This window comes from Epinephelus fuscoguttatus, linkage group LG14, assembly GCF_011397635.1.
Source record: "Epinephelus fuscoguttatus linkage group LG14, E.fuscoguttatus.final_Chr_v1".
Lineage (NCBI taxonomy): Eukaryota > Metazoa > Chordata > Actinopteri > Perciformes > Serranidae > Epinephelus > Epinephelus fuscoguttatus.
In genome coordinates this window covers 24,330,550-24,348,548 of record NC_064765.1, presented here as the reverse complement: position 1 = coordinate 24,348,548, position 17,999 = coordinate 24,330,550, and the positions used below count along the sequence as shown (strand labels likewise).

At 42.1% G+C, this 17,999-nt stretch overlaps 1 long non-coding RNA gene across 1 annotated transcript in view; it reads left to right on the top strand.

The window, feature by feature from the left end:
• LOC125900779 (uncharacterized) overlaps nt 1-16,984 on the top strand; it is a 32,871-nt gene extending 15,887 nt beyond the window's left edge. The window contains exon 3 of the long non-coding RNA XR_007450875.1: nt 16,879-16,984. This is a non-coding gene — a long non-coding RNA (uncharacterized LOC125900779). The remainder of the gene's footprint in view (nt 1-16,878) is intronic.
• Nucleotides 16,985-17,999: the final 1,015 nt, after the last annotated feature.

Genomic DNA, 17,999 nt, shown 5'->3' with positions numbered 1-17,999 from the left:
TCCACCCCCTTCCTCAGCCGCTCGCCTGTCCCTGTCCTTCTTTCTACTTGTAGGGCTAGTGCTTTCTGGTCATTTAATTTCATGAGATTTACACCATTTAATCACTGTACAGTGATGGTTGACAAATCGCTGACAAATGTCAATATCAAGAGGGCTGGGCTGCTTCACTGCAGTGACTTATGCTTACTAGCTAGCTCGATAGCTAACAGTCCTTACCTGTGCGTCGACTCATCCAGATGGTCTCCACTGTTTGTTCATCAAGCATGGTGTCTAAGCATTTTTGTGCCCACATAATGGGAGGGAAAACCCTGAATGTCTCTGGTAGAGCAGACATGTATCTACAGTAACGTTAGCGGATGTTAGAAAAGCTACAGGTTAGGCTTGTGTCCCAGCCAAAACTCTAGCTCTGTGGCTAAATTTGATTGGTAGCATGTTTGAAAAGTAATGGTCTAAAGCAGAGTCTGACAGCCTTGAAGTGCATATGTGCCGTTGCAGGGACAAATTATGAGCATTTATTCCATATATATAACTTTCTCAAAGCAAATATGGCAGAATTGTCTTTCAGAAATGAGACTGTACGTGTATGCCTGAATCAAGACCACAGTCTCTTAACGATTAATCGTGCAGCCAAAGGGGCACTGCTTTCAGATAATGGCAATGTAGCTCAGTTAATCTGAAACATAAACCTGTGGTCAAACAAGCTTCTGCATCAGTGCAGCTGAGTGCGTAATTTGTAATTTGTGTAAAGTGTGAGCACCCCTATCCCCATCAAAGCAACTGTTCACAAAAGAGGGGGTTGTTAGGCAATAAATAAAACAGATGGGGTAAGTGCAAGGGTACACTAAAGGTGCATGCATACATGAAAAGGAGAAGTCACATAGCATGCTCCTGCTTAGGCCTGCTATAAAGAAACAATTACAGCTGCTAAATAATATAGCAGGTTTGTCAGCTTACGCACACTTAAATTAAAAGGTTTTATAATATCTGTATTAAACACAATATGAAAAAACACAACAAACATTGTCAGCTGGGTGCGAAAGGAACACAAAATATGAATTTTCTTTCACACTTACTTCTTTCTATGGGAGCAACTGGTTTTTGTAAAGAAACATGCATGGCATTGGTGGGTTAAAGCACGTCCAAAGGAAATAACACATAGTTGCTGGTGGGCAAAATACAGGCAGCACCAAATTAAATGATTTGAACATGGTTGGTTACACTAGAAAATACAGGCTGACGACAGCTGTGAAAAGGAGGAAGTGGACACCTGGATCAGGCGATGGTCTTTGTGGCACACATTTCATTTCAGGCAAGTAACGTCAGTGAACAAATTATGATTAATTTAGCCAACTAAGTCTCTGAATCTCACAAAGGTTAAACATGATTAAAGCCAGCCATTAAAAAATTTGCCAACTAGACAGCTTTCTGGCAGTATTAAGATAAGATAAGGTAAGATAAGATAAGATAAGATAAGATAAGATAAGATAAGATACACCTTTATTGATCCCATAATTGAGAAATTCCAATGTTACAGCAGTCAAGGAGAAAGTCAGATTAAAGATTTCAAATTTAAACTTAAAAAACTTTAATAACTAGGCATGCAAATAAGTACAAAAAATACAAGAGGCAGCGATAAATAACAATAGTGAGTGAGCTAAGCATGAGCTCTTTAGCAGAAACATTTCCTAATGGTTTGTGTTACTGGCGCACGGTAAATATGCTTTGTCCTTTCAACATTGGATTGTGTTGTCAAAGTTCTAACTGGCTAACTAGTGACGTGACAGTATTCTTGTTTCACTTTTTGAATGACAAATACAGACTGCTGCTGTCTGCTGGTGTGGGGAGTTATTTCCTCTCATGCAGGCGCAGAATGTATGTGTTGGTTGGCCGTTGGCTGTAGTCTTTGCGATGTGTTCATATACAACTTTTTGGCCGAGACACAGGTGACGTTAGGCGACCCAACAGTTGCCTTTTGTTTTCGCTAGTTCTCTGACGTTGATTTAGTCTCGGCCTTTAGGGTGCCAAAGTTGTATTTTCCTATGTACCAACAAGTATTGTTGTTGGTGCTGCCCAAGTTTTGCCCACCAGCAACTACATGACATCAGTTTGGTTACTCAGCAACTGAGCAAACTCTGGCAGAAGAAGCGCAGAAAATTGTCCAGATAGACAAGATTTTTTTGGCACTGTTGTGATTTCTCCCTCTGTTCATGAGTAAGTGTCTACATTAGTTATTAATAACTAAGGCAATTTTTAAATAATTTCCTTAACCTCGTAAATGAGTCTCTCTTCATCCATGTTGACTCCTGGCTGGAGGGGAAGCAGAAAGAAGGACGTCAGCAAGGATTTTGACTTGAGCGTTTTTTCCAAACAAGCGTCACCTCACTTGGCCTTTTAGCTGACTCACAGAGCAGGTTAGGACATCTTCACTGGGAAAAACTGAAACAATCTAATGTCTGCTCATTTGCATCATGTCCAGGTCCACACTTAAGGTCATTTACATGTAGCGTGTGCCACTGCCACTGATATATGCACAGTGAATTAGTGGCAGTTTGCTTTGAACTACTTCCAAAAAAGTCTGACAAAGCTTTCTACACTTTCAGCACCATGCAAGTCCTTCAGAAGCACAACCTGTGTGAGTTATCCAAAGTAGCTACCTTGGCATTATTCTCTTATCCCTCAACCCGGGGAGCTTAGTGCAACTTCAACCAATTAGCACACAGCACCACAGGAAAGTGAATCTCATCAATAAACCATGGCACATTATTTAGGATGGAAATTAAAGATTCATGCTTGAGTGAGACTCCTAAAAAGACAAGTATGGCACTTCAAACCATCAAAGTGCACTTTATGAATTAGCCCTGGTTCATCCTCAAACTTTTGAAGGGATGTCACTTTTAATATTTACTCAATGGCCCGGCCGTATGAGGCCATACTTCTGACAGCCAATGCATCAGCAGTTCTCAGCAGTTGGGGGAGGCCATCTGTGTTTATTTTCCATTAAGACTGACTCTCTCATCTCCCCTCTCTCATCTCTCTTTTCATCAAGGATACACTTTACGTTATATGTATCAGTGAATTATTTAAAGGGTATTGGACTGGGCTAATCTCACTGATGAACCTCATATACTGTACTTACTGCTCTTTATTTGATATCATGCCAATACACATACAACACAACAAAGTTAAGCAACAGTGCTTCTGGCTCAAACATCACGACACAAACTGGTAAAACTGAAACAATATGGAAAGACTTGCTTCAGGCAAAACACAGCATGGTTCACCCAAATGGGGACTTCAGCTGGGCTTGTGCGGTCTAGTGCCAAATTCATGAGATGGTGTGGGTGTGTATGCGAGAGCAAGTAATCTGCTGGTGTATGGTGGGAAGCTAAATTGTCTGTGTGTAGGATGAGGGACCACATGATGGGCACTGGCTGTACGCCCAAAATAAACACTTTATCTGAGAGTTGGGGTGTTACTGGGTAAATGACCTGCAGGCATCAGCCTGCTGAGGACTCCTGACAGACATCTCGTCTAATTAGCATTCGGCACCTTGCCCACAGCTTTGGGCAACAAACACTATTTTTATGTAGCGCAATTTTCATCAAGAACAAGCAGGGTGACTAGTGTTTGTGCTAAGTATGGAATGAGGTTCAGCAAGTCTGGGCATACACACACACACACATGAACACACTCTTAGTTTGGAAGTATTTTGAGTGACTCTCATTAACAGTGTGATTTTGAATATGTACAAGAGCACAGACAAATGTGTGTCATCTATGGTGCAATCAAGCAGTAATGTACAGGCTTGAAAAGTGAAGCCAATGCATAAGTACGGCACTTCAATGAATGGCCACTTGAGGCTGGCTCCAGAGGCGAGTCAGTCCTCATAAACCTCCGTGTTAACAACTTCACAGCAGAAATAAACATGTTTACAGCCTGATACAAAAACACTTTTGGTCTCTATAGCTAATTTCTCCCTTCCTAACAACTTAACAGGGGCGAATTTTTATATAACTCACCTTTTTAGATGTTATTAAGACCAAGACCAAGGTCTAGACCAAGGTTCATGTTTATGTTACATTGCATACATTTGGTCCCTTGGTTTTGCATTCACATTGCAATTCTGTGAGCGGACTAAAGTGCTTTACATGACATAGTTACGTTCATCTATGTGGGTTGCGTCACCTTATATTTGACATTGATTGGTTTATAAATGGGCGGAGGTCTGACGTCAGCGTGTTGTCAAGTAGGTGGGTAGAAATCCCTTCAGTGTTTACAAACATTACCTCACGAAAATCAACAAATCGATTCTAATAATCGTCACCCTACTCATACTATCACGGCATTGCTATCAGCTGCAGCACCAACATAGAGCACAATACTCGCGGCTCGTACAAAAACGAAATATAAATGTACACCTTGTGCGAAGATGTCATCGTCACTGGCAGGAAAGGGGGAGGAGGAGACAGCTAGCAATGTCAGCGATGCTGAGAGCCCTGCTCCTCGGGAGCGACCAGTGTCGAGGTGAGTGACCATAGACGGCTCTTTTTTTTTTTTTCTTCCTACTTGTCTGCATTGGTCTTCATAGCTTAGCGCCACAAAAGGGTGTAAGCTTCTTGTGAAGATTGATGCACTGTTAATCTTGCAGTCAAGTCTTTTATACCCATAATGCATGGTTGTGACCGTCACCCACCCTCCCTGGAGACTAGCCTAACAGCCTTTATTGGAAAAACTTCCTAATATGAGCCAGAGAGGGCCGTGATACACCAAAGTGTGTCAAGGGGAAAGTAAGGAAACAAGCAAGGGGGAGGGGGCAGGTGCTTAAGTCCTGAGTTGTATAGTGACAGTGCATGCCGAGAAGAAGGAGGACAAACAAACAAATAAACAAACAAACAAACAAACAAAAAACAGGGGAGAAACAGGCAGTGTAGCTGATGTATTGTGGCCTTGAGGTGGTTGTGCTCCATGCAGATTATCAAAAATAAACATATACATGTCTACTATACTGTACTGAAAAACAAAAACAAAAGAGAAGTCTATACTGAACGCCAAAAATTTGAGAGTCTTGGTGGAGGGGGAAAGCCCGATTGTAGAGAAGAGCTGCCAGCGCAGTGTGGTAGGTTTGAGACGCAAGTGGGCCCCTTTGGAGTGATCCCATCGGTTCTTTGCGATGCGTCACAGAGCTGAAGTATCAAACATGCATGCGTGTATTTGAACCCTCCCAATGTGTTTATGAAAACCATCACCAGGGTCCAGGGCCAGCCCTGCGGGGGAAGGGGAGCGGTATGGCACCCCAAGACCGCAGGAGCGCCCAGACCCCAAGGCCAGGGAGCCGCAGAGGCCGCAGGACACCACGTAGGCCCAGGGACCCGGGGCGGCAATGGCCCGGCACCCCCAGAGAGCCAGAGACACACCCCAGACAGGCACCCACCCACCGCCCGACGTGGACAGGACCCCCCAGACACCGGGAACCCAGCAACACCACCATGATGTAAATGGGCTCCCTGGCTCCAACCCTCAGCCCAGGAGGGCCGGGCCCCACGAGCCACGCCATGCATATCTACAGTATGTGTAAACCCACCACCCCCCCTCTTACTATGATTCTCCGATCCCTGACGGAGAAACATTAACCCTACACCGTGAATGTGAATGTGAGTGCCCATAAGTGTGATGTGGTGCATTAAAATTGAGGGACATAGGAGACAGGTGGGGGCAAGGCTGATGGCTACAGCACACTGCTGTCCTGCAGCCCATGCAGCCATAGGCACCTGAAACCTGTTCCATCTGTCCCACAAGATGTAGGTGTATGTGGTGCTTTAAAATTGGAGAACAGATAAGGATAGACGGCTCATTTTTGATGGTGGACTTGACTTATCTCCTGGCGGAAATGAACAACTTTCGCACGAGAATTTCCTGTCAATGGTCCGAAAGTCCGAACCATCCAAAAAAATGCTTTCACACTAGTAACGGACCGGACCATGGTTCCGTTTGGTCTGGACCGAGACCACCTCTTTTGGCCGGAGCAAATTTTGGCCGTTAGGTCTGGACCATGGTCCGGGAATAGTTGTCACACCTGTGGACCAAACTGGAAAGTCCAAAAGTCCGGACCAAAGGACCTAGGTGTGAAAAGGCCCTAAGGCTTAAAGTTACGCGAAATTAAGGGTGTGGCCTCTTTAAGTGACATGTGAGTGCTGTCTGTTGACAAGTCATTACCATGGCGCCAACGTTGCTTTGGTAACATAACCACGGCGTAACCCCAGATTTAGCCCTAACATTAACTTTACCCATTTCAGTCTGTTTTTAGTTCATGAAAGTCAACGTTAATTGTAACACTTTGGTTGCCTAAAAAGGTTTAGTTTAGCATTTAGTTGTCCAAAAATCCCCCAAGAAATCGGATATTACATTTTTCAGGTAAGTACATTTACTTTTAATGGTTTTAAGCCTGTTTAAAATTAGCATTACTATTATCATCACAGTCAATCATAGCTGTAAATGCATTGTGCTAACTAAGCAATCAGCTAGCATTAGGGTTATCTCCACTGTCTTATCCAAATATGTTAACTTCTGGTTCCAAAAAAACAAGAAGGCTACAGTTGAAATGCCAGTTTTGAGGCTTTAAAGCAGATATTTTGAACGAATGGGTGATATCACAGTGGCTACATTGATTATTTTATACAGTCAATTGGTTGTCATAATGAGACAAGTTACCTAGATTCATGTTCATTGGTCATCGCTGTGTTTCCTGTTTTAGTTTGGTAATCATTGTCTTGTCAAGTTTTCCTCCTTCGTGATTCCTTGCCCCGCCCTAATGTGTTACACCTGTTTCTCAATGTGTTTCACCTGTGTCTCATTGTCTCCCTTGTCTTAGTTTATTTAAGTCCCCGTCTTCCCCTTGTTTGTTGCCAGATCGCCTTTAACCTTGAGTAAGAGTTCTAGCGTCTCCCTAGTGTTCCCTCTGTATGTGTTTTTGAGCGTTTTTGCCTGTGACCACCCTTAATGCCTGTCGTTTTTGGATACTTTTGCCTGTGTGACTGACCTCCCGTGTACCGACCCGTCCTAGATTCAATCAAAAGATGCAAATTTCTCATTTAGGAGAGTTTGAAAGTGTTCTTAAGAGTTGGTTGGAGGGTCAAAGAAGCTTTTAAGATGCATCCTCCACAGTGTCAAGGACAGGTCTCACCAGGCATGCCTGGCACCAGTCCACTTCCTCGCACCTTCCCGTCTTCTGAAGACTGTGAAAAGCTTCTAAATCATCTGGATTAACTCCCTGTATTGAAGAGATGGAGTCACGAGAAATGTCTCGTGGTGATGCCCACGCAGGATAAAACCTGTTTACCAATATATTCGTGCACACACACACACAAAGTTAGGTAACATAGTTAAAATAAATTTTGACAGTGATCGTTATGGGTTTATTTAGCTGTTCGTTTACTCCTGGCCTGCTGAGGATCATTATGGTTTTAGCTGTTTTTGCCTGTTGTGCATATTTTTTGACCATTAAGCAGCCTGCCTGCCTCCTCTCCTGGCAGGGATTGGGTTTAATTAATGTAGATGGATAGGAAAATCCACTGGCCATAGACTTGAAACATGCTCGTACAACAGCAACTTTTGACAGTTATGGTGTCATTGCACAATAATGAAGTTGTGAAAAGGGACTTCTCTGAAAAGTCAGACTCTCAAACTCTTGTGTAGCAGTGTGTTTAAAGCTGCACTAATCATTAATTTTATATCAACAATGTAATGTAAAAGTTGATGCAAGGGAAACCCACGGAGAATGAACCCCTGACTTTGCAGTCCCCCTCAGCGCTGAGGAGTTTTATAGCATCTTTTAGCTCATTGTTTTGACTTTAGGCCAAGTGCAACAAACAGTACAAATGGTGCATGATGTAGGTGCCTGAACTGGGGGCTAACAGCTAACGGTTGGAACTCCATGAACAGCGATAAACAACAGTAACAGTGCTGACAGAGCTTGCAGTGTAAACCAGGGGGGAAGTGGAGGGTGGCCATGGTTCCACAACAGTGCCATCCCAGCAGTAACTGCTGTGCAAAATAGTGGTAATGAGCTAGCCAGTGGGATACACACATACACTAACATGCACATGGACCGGCTTACCATAACAAACCACAGAGGAGCTCAGATCACAACACACAAAGGTAACGTGACTTCATTCTCTGCCATTACTCCCTTATATCTTTTTGACCTCTTTTCTTAGGTCATGTTTTTTTTTTTATATCATTCATTCATGTTGTTTCCTGTTTTACTTTGAAACTCGCATCTCCCCTCATTTCAGATCACTTCCTGCCCCTATGTGTTTTCCCTCTCTTTTGATGACTTCACCTGTGTCTGATTGTCTGTCCCACCCTGATTAGCCTCACCTGTGTCTTGTTATCCTCCCCCTCACCAGAGTATTTAGTGTGTCTTGTTTTCTCTCAGTGCCAGTTTGTCTTAGCTTCTTGTGTGTCTGGTGTTCCAGCCTTTTGTTTCCCTGTGGCCTTTTTTTGGTTATTCTAGATTTAGAATGTTGATTGTTGCTGCCTCTTCCTCATCCCTATTGGATTTATTCGCCTCCACTGATAGACCTTCTGTCTACCGAACCTACCTTTTGACCAGTCAAGACTGTTATTTTACCTGAACTGTCTCCAGAGTCGTGCGTTTAAGTCCATTCTCACCTGGTTCACCAGGGGGGTATTCTAGAAAGGCTTGTGCTTCCAAATGTGATAGGATGCATAGATGGGACACACATTCGTATTACTGCGCCTGCAGAAAACGAAGGGGATTATTTGAATAGAAAATCCTTTCACAGTGTCAATGTCCAGGTATATGACCTACCATCTTAAAAAATATGTACATGAAAATGTATACATTACAATACAACTAACTCATGTCATTCTCTGCACTGTGAAGATCACATGTGATGCAGCCTACATTATTACAAATGTAGAAGCCAAGTGGCCTGGCTCTGTACATGATTCCCAGATCTACCGGGAGTGTAGTCTGAGCAACAGATTTGCACGTGGTAAGGAAGCTAAAGCTTTGTACAAATGTTCTGTGTCTCCCTTTTTAAGGCATTCAAATGTGTCCTCTATAATTACAGGAGAGTTTGATGGCTACCTACTGGGGGATCGAGGCTATCCATGCCAGCCCTCTCTGTTGACCCCTTAACCTGACCCTGAGCTGGGGCCCCAACAACATTTTAATGTGGCTCACTGCAGGACTAGAGCCCGGGTTGAGATGACCATTGGCATACTCAAATCCCAGTTCCAGTGCCTGCGTAAGCTCAGGGTCACCCCAGAGAGGGCATGTGACATCATTGTGGCATGTGTTGTTCTCCATAATATTGCAACTATTAGAGGAGAGCAACACCCTGCCGTACAAATGAATGACCCTGAGGATGACCATCCCATCCACCATCCAGATGTCCAGGATGGAAGGGCTGTATGGGACCCAATTAGCAGAAATTACTTTTGATTAAAACAGTCAAAGACAAATTCACATGTGATTTGGTTCTTTATTCCCTAAAAGTACAAAAGCAACAGTTAGGATTTGTAATATAGTTCCAACCATTAATATATTTCACATGTTCACCTCTTTCACCATGACAATGCACCCACCTCAACTGGCGTTCCAGTAATAGAATTTCAAGGTCTGTTTTTCGAATCTGGTGATCCAGGTAGACCATTTACTTTTTCAGTTTTTGCTATAGTCCTCATGAGGTGCACTCTATACAACTCCTTTACTGGTAAGTGGGAAACATATGGACAACATTTAATTCCTACAGTTCTAAATACAGATTTAACATGGAATGTGGAAGAATGTGCTAGTTGTTTGTCCATTATCTATGCTCATCACTTCAGTGTACATGTCAAACTCCAAATTCCATTCAAGAATGTAAAGGAATGTGAATGGGTAGAGCACTGCCAGTAGCTATACATAATATTAAGACACACTTCAGTAGGCCTCTCTGGATCTGTCCCTGTGGCAGCAGACAGCGTTTCATCATCATCATCATCATCATCATCATCATCATCCCCCTCCTCCTGTGATGCAGGAAAAGATACTGTTTCAGAATACTTTGAACTACCATCTGAGGCAAGATCTGAGTATGGAATACTTACAGCTGCAGGGTGTTCAATTGTTTCAGTAGTCAGAGGCTGAACTAGGCAGATGTCACCATCCACAACTGTTGGATGGGTGGATATATGTATGTATTTATTAAAAAGTAGGCTATATATATTTATATATTAGTTTTATTTTTTTAAAAGACACAAGTATATACTTGCATCTGATGTAGGCACTTGTGTCCTGGGCGTGACAGGCTCAGATGAGCTTCCCCCGGGGATGCCTTCAGCCACCAGTTGACCACAGTTGACAGTTGGCCACCTCCACCACCTCTGTCAGAGGTGGTGGAGGTGGCCCTCCACCCGTTTTTCAGGCCTCTGCCTTCTTTCTGTTGGCTGAGCAGAACTCAAATGTTATTTTTTTTTTTAATTAGTATTTTATTGAGTGTTCGTGTACACATCGTCACATTTTAAATGACTTCAATACGTATAAAATAATGTGTAAACATTGTATCAAGTGTTAATCTACTAAGTGGGGTATTAAGTGAGGGGACGTGTTAAAACATTTTTTTAGGGGTTTAAATTACTATTTGAAGTAGCCACTGAAATAATATTTACTTTGTTTAATAGCCTAAGTCAATTAAAAAAAATAAAATCAAAATCAAAGTGAGGTGCAATCATAGCCTAGCAAAATATGCCTTACCTTTTTGAATGATGTTTTTATATTTCATTTTTAGCTGCTTCCAAGTCTGTTTTTCCCGTTGGATTGCACCTAAATGAAAGTCAGATTTTATTCCTATATATATATTTTATTCCTATATATATTCATAACTATGCTACAATCTTACAGTTAAATGTTAAGTCAATGGAATGGTACATTCAAACTTGCCTCCCATGCCGTTTCTCTGTCCTTCGCTGCTGCAGCGGTGTTACATTTATGGTGAAATATGTGGTCATATTCTCCATAGGCCTGCATTAGGACCTTCAACTCCATTGAGGTAAAATAACTGAATCTTTTTTTTTTCAGTTGTCATGGTGACTCGTGGTATCAGGGCTCCATTGATGATGGCTTTTTGTAGTGGTTGTGCATGCACGTAACTCCAGGTGAACATACTCAGAGTTGATTGAACTAACTCAGATCAGCTGTTCTGGAACCGGATACTCGGAGTTTCCCATCTCAGGGGCCGTTTACATGTACACGGTGATTTTGATAAACGGAGACATCTTCCTTCGTTTGTGCCCTTCGTTTACACGCAAACGGAGATTTCTCCTCTGAAAACAAGTCTTTCTAAAAACTCTGGCCAGAGTGGAGATTTTGGAAAACTCCGGTTGCGCGTTTGCATGTAAACTGCGGTAAACAGAGATAAACGGAGTTATAGGCAGCCGACGTAACAGTATGCGCCGGAACTTGAGCCTGTGTAAAAAGTGTGACCTATGTTGCTATGGTGACAATGGATACATGGAAGGCTTGAGCTTCTCGTTACACTGCCACCTACAGGTTTGGCATGCTCTTGTGTATATATACACGGGTAAGTGTAAACGAAGATCTTTTTGAAAATGGAGACGGTGAAATGTCTGTTTATGAAAATAGCCGGCAACGTGTAAATGGCGTCTCAGAGTAGGTCAGTTCAGAGTTCAGGGATAGACTCAGAGTTTGTTGAACCTCCTTTCTGGAATACCGCTCAGTTGTTACACTGCTGACAAAACAGTACCTGGGAAATTTGAAAATAAAGAGACTCTGGTAGTTTCTTTTATCAAACTTGCAGTGTTCTGCGTTTTACTCTCAAATGATGTTCGACTGGATGATACAGTGTCTGTAAATGCACCATTAAGTAAGGATATAACAGGGATGATAACAACTGTCAGTAAAATAAAGCAGACTTGTGGATCTCTGTGATGAATTACCTGTCTAAATGTTTTAAGACTCAAATCAGTATCACTTATGTTTTGGGAAAATGCACGGCAGTTAGGTAAAATGAGCATTTTGTTGATGAATGGGTAAAAGATGCAAAACCACTGGTATAGCCTGAAGGACTGGGTGGCAACTGGGAGCAGTTACATGTTTTTAATGGTCAGATAATATGGAAGTTTTTCAGATGTTTGCACCATGATGAGGGCAGGACAATGTAGCCTCTCCCATAGAATGAATTCATAATGCCACAACTGTTTAGTTTTAACAAATATTCACCACCTTTTCCCTGACTTGACTTCCCCAAACATATTATTTCATCCCTTTATTCCCTCATTAAGTTAATCTTTCTCATTCTATTAAAGTAAAGGTCTGAGCTCATAAGAAATAGGGAGAGAGAAAATTAAAAAGAGCACATAAGAGAGGGACACTGGATTGCGGAATAAAAAAGCTTTCATTAAAAGCTTTTGTTTAAAAAAAAATTGAATTCCAACTGAATTCATCCTTGGTTAGCAAAATAATGGCAAGGTTAATTAAGGTGTCAGCGTGAAGAGCTTGGGGGAAATAATCTGGTTTAAAGAACAAACTGATATTTACATTGTAAAATCTCGTCCACATTTAAAAAGGCCAATTAAAGCAACTGAGGGAAAAGCCACAGAATAGGTAATGAAATATTATTCATCTTAATTTAACAGACTGTGAAGCTTATTAATTTGATTCTGCAGATGATTTTTCCATCCCTGCTGGGCTGGACTGTTTTTAAGCTATCCCCAGGTGAAATTAAAGTTCTGCTACAGTTCTTGGCATGACTGGGAAAACCTTTATTTCCAGCTAACCGTGCTGGCAAATTACTGCCAAACAAAATGAAAGAACAGTCACAACAGAGGCTGTGCTGAAAGTGGAGACTGCTCCCCTTTGTGTCACAACTTACTGAGTGTGTCCATTCGATCGATGGGGACAACATCCCAAATTTACGCCTGGTCTCAAACTTTAACTCTAATGGAAGTGGCAAAGGAGTCGCCTCTGAAGCTAGTTTTGGCCAAACATATGTGTATGTACAACTCTTTGTCCCTCGGGTGCCATTAGAAAGGGCGACTAGGTTGGCCCCTGGCCCCAGTGAGGGGCTAAGCTGCTGTAATTTTCAGAACAGTGAGTAGAGGCAGTCCCACCATGTGGCTGTGTCAGGGCCTTGGAGAGCTCCGATAATGAGGCAGGTTGCCTCATTAAAAGCCATGAGGCTTGCACACAAAAGAACCTGACATCAAAAGCCTCCACACTGCCTTTAGTTTCCCTCTGCACACATGCTTTTGACCACACTACTAATGCCACAATATTAAAGTCACACAAAACACCTCTTCGCTACTGCACCCACTCTCTTTTGCTGTTGTCTGGCACCTAAAGGCAGCTGTGTGCCTGTCCCTCAGGAAATAATTATTCATTCTTTCACATATATACAACAAAAAAGAAAAGAACAGAAATTGGCCTTTACGTCTATGTGGTCAATCTGTTCTCATTTCCAGGGTGTCAAACACAGCAGCTTGGTGAGATGCTTTGTGTATGATATTGACCTGTAAGGCACCCTTTAGCACCTATTTGAGATAAACTGAGCTTTCAGCTAACTCCAATGTAAACTCATCTGTAGCAACATTGGACGCTCAGAGCAACTGGTGTGGTATAGAAGGGGTCAAACAGTCACAGGGCTTTGTCCCTGAACCAGGAACCCTTTTGCTGTGAGGCCACAATGCTGACCACTGCTCCAACATACCGCCTAATACATATAAATAATGAATGAATATTTGTTTTGAATTACATGTATCAGCTACTGCCAAATTACATAGTTCTTTCCAGAAAATTCCTAAGAAATCATTAGGTATTTGCAGACCCTGTAAGTGTTTCTTGACCAGATATGTGCAAAACTAACAATATTATTCCCATCAGCCTTAGCTGCACTTTGTGCGTAGTGTTAATTAGCAAATGTTAGCTTGTTATCAAGCTAAAAAAAAAAGACAGTGAACAACTGTAGACTGTATGAAATAATGGACATAGCCACCATGACATTACCCATTGTTTTGGACTAATGCTTTGAAGCCTTGAGTTTAGCAGTTCAGCAGTCACCATTTTAGTTTTTTTGGAGCCAAAAGAGAACAGATCTGGGCAACAGGGACTCACAGACAATGGTGACACCTAGCAGACAACCTGTCAGTGAAAGTGACCCGCCTTTAATTATGCGTAACTTTCAGCCTTAATAAAATATAAATGGGTGAGTTATATAAAAAATTCACACTCCTTACAGTTCACAAAGGGGGAAATGAGCCATAGAGACCAAAACTGTTTTTGCACCAGGCTTTAAACATGTTTATTTTTGCTGTAAAGTTGGGCATTTTAACATTGGTGTCTATAGGGATTGACTCACTTTTGGAGGCAACCTCAAGTGGCCATTCTAGGAACTGCACTTTCCATCCACATGCTTTTACTGCGTTTTCAATGTGCATGCAAAAAAAAAAGAGAGAGAGAGACTAAAATATCTGTGTGAAGCAATTAGGAGAGTATGATGCACCACTAATTAAAATTTGAAACAAACACAAATGCAATATTTTCATCATGTTTGATGCTCTTTTTAGGGAGATCACGTCTCTTCTTTGTCTAAATGGTTTAATGATGCCCGACTGGAGAATTTTCCTGTTAATCTTGATGAAGCAATTCCTAATATTTGCATAATGGCAGTTATTATTTGGCAGATCTTGTGGAAATTCTGTTTAAACTTATGCTACATTTGGAAGGAGACCTGGCTAATGTGAGCATGCTAGCAGTAGCATGTACCTTATAGCACCACCATGCACGGCTGTGGAGTCTTGTTTATTTCTTAACAGCAGGAAAGACCACACAGAAAAACATCTTGGGCGTCAGCACTTCTTCAGTGTGTGGCAGGGCATTGAAGATTACAGCATTTTTCTATTTTTTTTTTTTTTTTTTTTTTGAACAATACAAATACAGGGTTGCCATGAATAATGGATCAAGAGATACCACCAGCCATTTGGAAGCATTCAAGTTCAAGTTCTTTATTTATCATCCGCACTGCACAATTACAGAGAGGCAGTCGTTGGCAATGAAAATCTTCAGGGTCTCAGGCACCCTCCAACAATGCTTATTAAATATGTATTACAAAAAAAGTAAAAGAAGATCACGCCAAGTAAAAACAAAATCAGAATCTAAGCATGAGGTAGTTAAAATATGGGATAAAATACAACATAAATAAGACAGAAATACAGTTAATAAAAGTAAGTAAAATATAATAAATGTATATACAGACATGCAATCAGCTGTAAAACCTAGTAAAAGTATATAAAAGGTGAAGTGACATGCTGTGGTTTGGGGGTCAAGGACGCTGTGATGTCCTTCTGTCACTGAGTCAGATCAGATATACTGTATGTTACATTGCTTGAATGCCACACAGCTGTGCTTTAATTTCTCACTGCCATTGACTGAGCCATTAAAGAATTACTCCTCTCGTCCTTCGTCCGCAGGCATTTTGCCACTGAGCTGTATGGAGTCACGGGGGGGATTGATGCTGTGTGAGTGCGACAGGGAGCAGATGAGATGTGCTGTGACAGCTCCGCTCCACCACTGCTGGACAGCAAATGTCAGGAGCCAGACAGCATATGTACAGACAAGAGTGGGAGAGCGGAGTCTGGGCTGTGTTGTATGGGTTTGTGTCTGTCATCTGTCTGTGGTGCTGACAGAGGTGTATATGTTCGACTATACGAATAGCATGTTGGAATATCAGAGCGTCAGGTTAGTGTCGCTGCACTTCTGCACTTCTGCACCGCACTTTACTCTGTAGTGTCTTTGAGTGTGTAACTGTCGACACATGGGTCCCCAGGTGCATCCTCGTGAACTAAGGTAAGCCTCAGTGTGTCTGTCACCGGAAAAATTCAAAGCTTGTGGACCTCGGGCCATACGGAGGGCAATGGGGTATGGATGAAGACAAGCCGATGCACTTTGCTCAGGCATGAAATGCTTTCCAAGGAATGTGGACAGAGATACGGAGAGAGGGAGAAAGATCGAGAATGAAAGTGACAGAACGAGAAAGAGGAGGCGGAAAAAGTGAATGAGTCACCGTGCAGAACACAAAACACATTCTTTTTGTTCTCATGGAGATGAGTCACAGTGGATTAATGTAGTTTTTGATGTTTTTTTCCCCTTTGTCATATTGTGGTATGATGTGTGACATTTGCCCTAAAATGGGTTAAATCTTGTCCTGTAAAAGCTACTTTTGGAGAGATGCGGCTTAATTTGCAAAGATTAATCTAGACCTTCACTGTATCTCCACTTCTCTGCAAAATGTCTGTGCCCAAGAGGCTGCGAGCAGCGAGCGTGACCAGAGCCCTCGGAGCAGCAGTGTAGTGAAAATCCTCCTTATGGCTTGTGATTTACTCAGCACAAGCATGGCAGAGTTTTCAAATGACTGCTGCTGCAGCTCAGTATCCACCTCCGTGACAGGGTTTGGCATCGGTCTTGTGCTCTCAGGCCATTTCTGGCTTACCAATGACACTACACCCGCTCGTATTGGTAAATCAAGGAAATCATCCACGGTGCATCATGCCCAGAACGGCAGCCAAAGTTTTCGTAAATCACTCTTGAAGAACTACAATTCAATTTGGAAAACAAGAAAAGCAAGCCAGTCTCACTTCACACTGCAACACTACAGTGTGATTGAATCTATTAGGTTTTTATTCTGTGGCCAAAACACAATGAGCATCTTATAATTGTTACAGTTTCTCAACAATAAGAACAAACCTTCAAAATACGGGATACAGCCATGCATGTTACAGCGCCAATGGGCCTCGTATTTTTTTATATGGCACTCTTTCTCCTTTCTTCTCCCCCTTACTGTTGTGTTGTCTCCACAGGTTTGCTGATGAATAATGATGTTCAGCTGTGGGGGAAAAGGCATCGCCTGGAGGTGGATGTGAGCCTTTAAAGTAAGCAGTCATAGTTGCCTGTGCCATTTGCCTCCGCCGCTCTATGCTTTGTAGAGTGGCTGTTCTTCAGTGTGCTTTTTTCGTCGACTAAATCCTCGTTTGAGCTTTGAAACCTTTTAGTTAAAGAACAAACGTGGAGCCTCGACTGAAACAAGGAAAGGGAAAATTAGGGGGAAAAACAAGAAGTTATGAGGTTCAAAGAGCAGAAGCAGTAGCTGAAATTATAAGAATGGCTTGAAAACATAGGAAGAGGAGCCAGCAGGCTTTTTCTGAAAGTACCTCTTTGGATCTTGCATAAAATATCAATTTAAATAATGTTTAAATCAGCGCTGAGTATGGCAACAACTCCGTGATCTAAGGAAATGCACATTCTTCTCCAGTGATCGATATGCATTTGCTTAGAGGGAAAAAAATGTTTCACTGTGAGGCTGCATCTTATTAAAATTATCTCACAGTCCATTTGAAACAATTGGAATTTCCTGAATGCTGTAATCTCAGCAAAGAGCAATCCTGGCTCAAATCCACTGCGGCGATTTAAAATAAAACTCTCTACAAAGATGCATTTCCTGAGGAAAGTATTTTATTTTAAATGGCTTCAAACGTCTGATGCACTCGGCCGTCGTGCATTATTGTTGTTATGGGGTGTTTGCTGTGAGGTACAAGGCTAATGGAGGCGATACAAATGTAAAGCAACTACCAAATGTCTATATGCAAGCGTTATGACCTGATTACCTATCTTGCATCCCAAAAAATGTTGATCCCTTGCCACCGCTGCATAAAGACACTATTCATTATCACTGATTGAAATGATAAATGAATCACATTACTTCTCGCAGTCACTTCACTGTCAGCTGACTCTTTGATTACCAATCACATTTAAACACTTCCCAATCACATTAAATCAACATAATGAGATCCGTCTTTGATTTGTCGTTGTGTTTCTGCTGCTTGTTGCTCCACTCTGTCACTAACTGTGTCATTTATGGCTCCCTGTATCACCCCGGCCTCCATCTTACCATACCTGGTGAGGGCATTTCTCATTTTATGCT